Below are 7,520 nucleotides of genomic sequence, written 5' to 3'. Positions count from 1 at the left end.
GGCAGCAAGCTGTGTTCGTTCTGGTGCTGTTGGTGTGTTATGTGTCTGGTCCACCTGGTGGCTGCTGCCGCCAGGCTCGGTCCACGGCCAGTGCCTGTTTGCTTGCCTGCTGTTGCTGCCTGATGACTACAACGACTGACTGCGATCAGCAGCACACTACTACTACTGTTACTGTTTGTACTATTTCCGCTGTGTTACAATTAGTAGAACGATAGGCATAGTGGTTCCGTTGCTGTCGGGTGGTCCTTGGGCCAACATTAACACGGCCAGTAAGTGCTGTATCGTATCACCTATCTGTATTGTTGTATCTATGTGTGCGTGGGAGTGTATGCCGGATTTTCTTTTCAGCTGCTTGCAAGGCCCAACCGATCGCCCGCTTGACCGCCCACCTGCCCGCCCATCAGCCCATCCTTCCACGCCCGAGCACACAGTGGTACCGCCGCTGCTGCTACAATATCGTAGTGCGAAGCACCTTGCCCCCTGAGGGCTGGATTCCGGTTGAAGGGTGCCACCTATTATATGCCCAGCAGCAGAAACAACGGCAGCGATAGCAAAATTAGCACTGACACTCGAACGCGTTCGTGCTGTGCCGTGCTGACAGCTGTTGAACAGTCTAAAACAGCTTCAAATAATAGTGGCAATTTAATTTCGTCACCGATATTTCATTACTTAATCAATTGTCTATTGAAGCACCGATATTTCATCACCACGTCAATGTACATATGATATTGTGAAAGAACGGTGTACTGCTGTTGCTGCTGCGGTTACTGCTGCTGCAACTGTTTTTGATCGCTGTGCTGTGCATGCGAGTTTTTATGGCGTTAATGGCGATGGTACTTCTCCAATGTCTGCACAGGCCTGATAATTCGCCTCTGACCAATGGGATCGACAAGTCTATATAGAACAGTTTGGTACACGACAAACATCTACCCAGCTAAAGGAGTACCGTCAAAAACATCAGCAGCAAATCAGCGAACAATAATAATCATCAGCCGTAAAAGCGGGACATACCGAAGATAACGAGAGAAATTACAAACTACGGCATCCAGTTCCAATTTTGCCACCAGCTGCAACGTTCAACACCGAGAAAACAGCTAGCGACAGATCACGAATGGGTTTACTGTTGTCGTTATTGACAAATCGACCCAGAAGCAGCGCCAAGCGCAAGTAAATATTACTGTTAATGATGTCTATCGTGAGTACAGGCAGATGATTTTTGACATCGCGAGTTGTTCACGTGTTTAGTATTTAGGCTGTTACCTTTGAAATTCTTCGGTAACCAGCGCTTGGGTACTTGTGAATGAGCAACAGCATACGTACGGATATCTCATGTTATAGAAGAAATACCAGAAATTATACTGGCTTTCATCAACTTGTAGATTTACAACTCATTAAGTGGTAGTTGTTCGAAGAGGAGCATTAATTCGGTGAAAATCTGGCATTGGTATCGATCCATACTTTTAATGTTCTAAAAGATCACAACAGAAACTACGACTCCAACTACTTCTGCAGCGAATGAAAATCGGAAAATAATAATTGTCGACAACGCATCCATGCGAACATTTTTGGTCTTAGAATAATGACGTTATTAAAAATAACTATAGCGTACACGTTAACAGTACAGTCAATGAACTGAACATTTACGGTGAGTCCGCGATAAGCATGTGTCTGCCTATGTTTCTGATATATTTTGAAAATGAATAAGCTGTAACAAGTGATACCTATACGGCCAATAGTGTTGTCCAGGAAAGATGACGACGGCGGCACAGCCTCAGTGGCAATAGGGACCTAAACTTAGTCTTCGAGGAACCTTTGGGCTCTACAACCACAGTACCAATACTTCATCCGTCAGGTACGTCTCAACCAGCCTTTGCTTATAATAGTAAATAGCAGAAGCCAAATTTTGATATTATTTAATGCTATTCTTAATATTGTCTAGTGCCTATTAAAGTAAATGTACACTTTTTAGCCAGTATTCACCAATTTTTTAGAAGGGTTAATATGTTAATTAACAACCCTTAGCGTGTAGCGACCGTTCTGACGAGCCGGCTTCTAACTAACTTCTAAACCGAAAAATCGTTGAAGGTTAATTGTTCTTTTTTTTTTATAAGTTAATTAAAATTATCTTGGATTATGCCAAACTATTCATTTCTTGCGTAACTTAAAATTGAGTTGCCTTAGTGGCTTTTGGCTCGCAAAAGATTTTGTATCATAGAATAGATGTCATATTCTTTACAAAAATCGAAGGAAACTGAAAGAAAGATGCCCTTGGTGTATTTATCTATCGACATCTAGTAGAAATATTCAATTTTTTTCTAAAACTAAATGTGTTGCTCTATAGACATTTCAAAGAATCATATTTTGTCACCGATTGCGTATATTTCAACTAGATGATTTTGGATATTCCCGTACCTCCTGTCGATAAAAATAAGTGGAGAATCTCCCAGTGGGAGGCAGATGTACTCGCTCAGCTCAGACATATTGATTGTTTTCGTCCATAACAAGCAAAGTATGAGTGGCAAATAATATGAGGTGAGATGGTTAGTGGCTTTTAGATAGTCTGCATAGCTGTTGTAATAGTTCGTAATATGGTAGCAGCAAATCACTGGTCTAGTCTAAGTTGTACATCTACGAACACTGTACAGAGGACAGAAAAATTTTCTTAGAAGAGATCCATCAAGCATCATGCTTACCAGATTAGTTGACAGGGAACTATCGCGCCATTTTTAGGACTTACTGTTACAGCACATATGTGCACTTACCCTTGTGTGGAATGTATGGCCCTATTGAGCATGGCCGGTAAAAATCAGGACTGCAAAGAGTTTGTTTACTGAAGTCAAAGCAAGCAGTTTAGTTAAGTCAAACCAAATTACTTTCAAGAAATATATATAACATATGGATAAAAATATGGCATCCAGTTTGGAACACTGGCAGAGTGAATGCTGCTTTGTACCTAACCGTTAACAAGGTAAACTGCGATTTAATTTAGAGGTATGTCTCTATGTATCTGCCAACTCTTCTTCGAATATTCTATAACGTAGACATTGTTAGATTTAGAAATCGTTTCGTTCACAGCAGCTGATTCTTTGAAAAATGCAATATTGCATCATAATTAAGTGCAACCATAACGAAGAGCGAACATCGTAGATATAAGTACTGTGTATTTTTGTCCTTGGCCGTCATGAGTATATATGGGATCAAAAAGTTCAAATTGTATTTACATGTAATATGTTCTTAACTGCGATCAACATAATGCCATTGTATTAATCGAGAATGGCGCACATCTATATCTTGTTAATTACGTTTGCAGTGCGCATAGTTTATTACGATTTGCCTTATTCAAAAACAGAATATGGATTGGTGGGAATTGGATACTGACTGTAAGATTCTGTGTTTGATCTCGAATCTATACCTTTCAGTCCACTACCACAAACGCTTCTTCACGTTTCGCGTTTACGAGATTCTCTATAATACAAATAATTGGTTTAAGATTATTTCAGTTAATTCTTTGTTTTGATTCCCCAGTGCAGAAAATAATCTGGACACATGATACTACGCAAGGTAGCCGATACAGCCCCATCTAATAATTACTAGTTAACTTACATATATGGTGTATAACATCACGTTATATAGAAATATCTACCTACTTGTACTTTGTATCCATTATGATGTTCAGGTAATAATCGTACCTGTCATGTGAAAGTATTATTACCTCTGGCATAAAGGATAAGATTACCTATTATTTCTTGAGCATCGGTACCAAGATATATTATACGGTCGGGCGGTGCTTAACTGAATAGCCAAGTGGTCAGTTGGTGTGAGACAACGCGTGAAGTTTTTGGTACCTAGCAGGTTAGACATATTTTCGAGATCCAACGGGTATCCCAGAAAGTGGGAAGATATTGTTTCCAACTCCAAATTTGGATCAAATTTAAATCTTCAACTTTGAATGAAAACTCAAATATAAATCTTTCTATTATAGCGCTTCGAGAGCCATATGAAGTTAGCGGCTTCATTGGCTTTTCACCCAGAACTTTCCCAAAGATCTAAAGAAATTATCCATAACGAAATATACTATCTTTACACAAAGAGATAATTTAGAAAATATAATGTAGTAAAGAGCTTCTGCATTTCATGTTAATGAATGACTCCTTTATACACCTATTCTCTCGCAAGTGTGTGACTGCACACGCATTTCTAGATAACTAGCATGTGGGCGAAAAACAAATAATTCTTATTTTTTGGACAGTCGTATTTACACTTTTAGTAAAAATCCGAGGTGTTCAAAATGACCGGTATCAGTCTATCTGTCTAGAAAATAAAGCGATATACCAACACAATGAAGATTTAAACAATAGAGCCAAAGCGTGTATTGCAGGTATGGATAGTTGATGTGGTCACTCAGAAAATATGGCCGTTTAGTTTAGAACACGAATGGGTCGTGAAAGTCACTCTTGTACGGTTTTTAGTAGGATGCTTGCCTTCTTGCGTTATTATATTTCAGGAGTGGGTGTTGGCCCCACCAGGTGAATATAGTTGCACTCTGTGTGTAAAATAAATGCTATATGGTTCACACTTTTGTAGTGAATAGACGCTAGAGATCAAATCGAAAGGTCCTAAACAACATTTAACGCCACAAAGAATTATATTTAACAAAGGCTTTATGAAGAGGTAACTTTTCAGGCCCATCTACAACGCTTTGTGCGTATTTATATATTACATCAGCTCTCTTTTAAATAGCACAAAAATTGCTATGAAGTTACATGAGATCAGTTAATTAAGGTGCCTGATACAAGATTAGATGACCAGTTTAACGCAAGACCATTGGCTGCTTTTAAAGTTAAAACGTCCGTGGTGAATATGTGCTCCGTACTAGTCGAGTGCGAAAGTTTGCACTCGGCTTTGCATATACATAGAATGATACATTTAAGTTAGAGAAAACTTCGGCGAGTTGCTTGCTGTAACAGACACGCGTTCATATGCTTTTGCTCGTACAGAAAAAAAACAGTTCTTTTAAAAACAAATTTGTCGTGGCGGGAAGCAGTGCGAATTTAAACGGGGATCAACTATCACATAATCTTTTTATGGTAGGCGAAACTTCAAGAAGGATGAAGAACTTTTTTATGGATGAAATTGGCGACTTTCGATTATTCCTAGTTTCCATTTTCTGAAGACCCTGAAAAAAATGTTATCGAGGCGGACCAGAAAATTTTTATGAGGTTAGATTTAAACTGCTCAAAAGACCACCAGAAAGGCTCGAAACCATTTTTTAATACACCTAGGTTATTTAGGCAGAAACTAACGAAATATTAAGCTTTCAACTCAGTCTAGAAAAGCTCCAACAATTAGTCTTTTTGAAACTTTTTGCATCTTTTGAACACTCATAATTTTGGCGCTTTTGACCTGCTATCAGCCTGAAATTTGGTTTTGCTTAACTTTTTGTAGCGTATCTCCTTAGCGAGCTTACGCCTACTAATATCGCTTAACGCGCTTGCTATTAAAAAGTTGCTTGCAGATTAAAGGGGTATTTAAAAAATGACTAGACATAGGTCCCAAATGAAATCTGTAATAGCGGTGAATAATGATTATCTAAAATAAACATGTCCATTAGAAATAACGTTTCTAGCATGTATAAAAGAGACATCGGTGAATTAACTGTCTTTTGTTTAAATATAGTTTTAGGTAGAGAATAAGGAAAATTCGTAATTCAGATCTGCTTTTTTATATGTTGGGTGGTCGAAAAAAAGTACGGACAATTTTCAAGCCAAAATATTTTTTATATCTTGAATATCAAATGATATTACTTAACTAAATATGCGCTATTTTTATTGGCAACTTTCTGCAATTTTGCCGATAAGATCATAATACCATTACTGAAGAATACCTGTGGTTTTTGGAGAAAAATTGTGACAGGATACTTTTGCTGCTCTCTGTTGAGCTTTAATTAACATCATTAAAGGAATTTTGCCGAGACCGCATAGTGCAAGATAGAGCGAGTAGTTGGACAGTGTAAGACTCGGGTATGCGGCGGATGCATTCAAATTTACCGTACAAATTTTTATCTGGCAGCTAACGCTGTATGTGGTCTGGCCTTGTCATGGTATATAAACACCTGTCCACTAGTTCCGACTGGTCGTTTTTTATTACTTTGTTATAATCTTGTTAGTCGTTGAAAGTAGAAGTCCGGATCAATCGTTTGTCAGGCGATAGCCTTCTTCGAATCGCACCAAGCACATAGCATTACATTCTTTTACGTGACTCTGAGGTTTGTTACCGATTATGGAGTGAATTTTTTTTCACGAGGTACCGTAATATGTGGTTTACGTTTCATCACCTGTGACCAACTACTTCAACGGTTCGACTTCATTGCACTTTTGTGGCGTCCAAATATGGAACTTCTTCTTGCAGCCAGTTTTCTTCAAACGGTTTAAGACTGTTAGATGGTGGATACTTAGTTCTTTAGATATGCTAGGGCTATTTAAGTGTCGGTCTTGCTCAGCTTTTGCAATAATTTCATCAACTTTTTCCGTAATTGATTGATCACTACGAGAAGTACCTTTTACACGAATCTTTTCAAAACGAACGTGACAAAGCCATCTTTGGACCATTTCTTTCGACAATGCATCTCCGCTATAGACAAATTGAATTTGTATGATCCTGGGTAGTACTTGTGCCTTTATGGTAATGAAATTATAAAATCTGACAAATTTTTGCAGAAATTTCATTCGTCTTCAAGATGATTTATTATAAATCTGAATAAAGGCATGCTAATAATAATTTTAGCACATCTTCTGCTGCCAAATCTCAGCCTCTGGATGACACTAGCACTAACTCGGTTTATCTTGCATGAGATATATGAATTTAAAGCCACCCATTTGACAAAACGGTCACTGCTTTTTCGACAACTTAATATTACGGCCTACTCTCCCAATGTTATTACTGAAAAAATCGACAGGTATTCTCTTCTAAGCAAGGATTGGAGAGAGCTTATTTCTTAAGACGATCAAGCTGGTATTGTTAAGTGGTTGACTCAAAAACTATTGACTAAACTTATCTTATATATTTTACTCACTTCGAGCCTTGTCAAACATTATACAATTGAATTCTCCTCGTAGGTTTTAGTATTAGCGCTCTGTAACTTGGGGGTAAAAATACTTTTTGGGTAGAACAATCAAAGGACTGAAAATGACTGTAGTGTAGTTAAGAACAAAGAGAAGGAAGGGATTTTTTTAATCTGATCTGCAACAACGTTAACAACGCATTATATTAGCCAAAACGAACTAGTTAAATACGGACAGTACACTGGACAAAAGTACGTTACTACTCATAAAAATACAATAAAAAAATGAATGAAATTATGAAGGTATGTTTTTATTTTATATTAGTGTTTATCTATACAAAAAGGATAACCCTGATGAAAAAAAGAATAGCACGACAATCAAATGCAAACAGTCAAATAGGTATACGTTTATGTTCGATAGTTGCCAGTAAACAGTGCGTTGTGCAATGAAATGTATGAC

At 37.9% G+C, this 7,520-nt stretch overlaps 1 protein-coding gene across 1 annotated transcript in view; it reads left to right on the top strand.

Moving 5' to 3' along the window:
* fwd (phosphatidylinositol 4-kinase beta fwd) overlaps positions 1 to 7,520 on the top strand; it is a gene marked incomplete in the record, with an annotated part of 41,306 nt that continues 33,786 nt past the window's right edge. Inside the window, 2 exon segments of the mRNA XM_022850034.2 lie at positions 1 to 269; positions 857 to 1,852.

This window comes from Varroa jacobsoni, unplaced genomic scaffold (assembly GCF_002532875.2).
Source record: "Varroa jacobsoni isolate VJ856 unplaced genomic scaffold, vjacob_1.0 scaffold_16, whole genome shotgun sequence".
Classification (NCBI taxonomy): Eukaryota; Metazoa; Arthropoda; class Arachnida; order Mesostigmata; family Varroidae; genus Varroa; species Varroa jacobsoni.
This window is presented reverse-complemented; position numbering and strand designations above follow the sequence as displayed.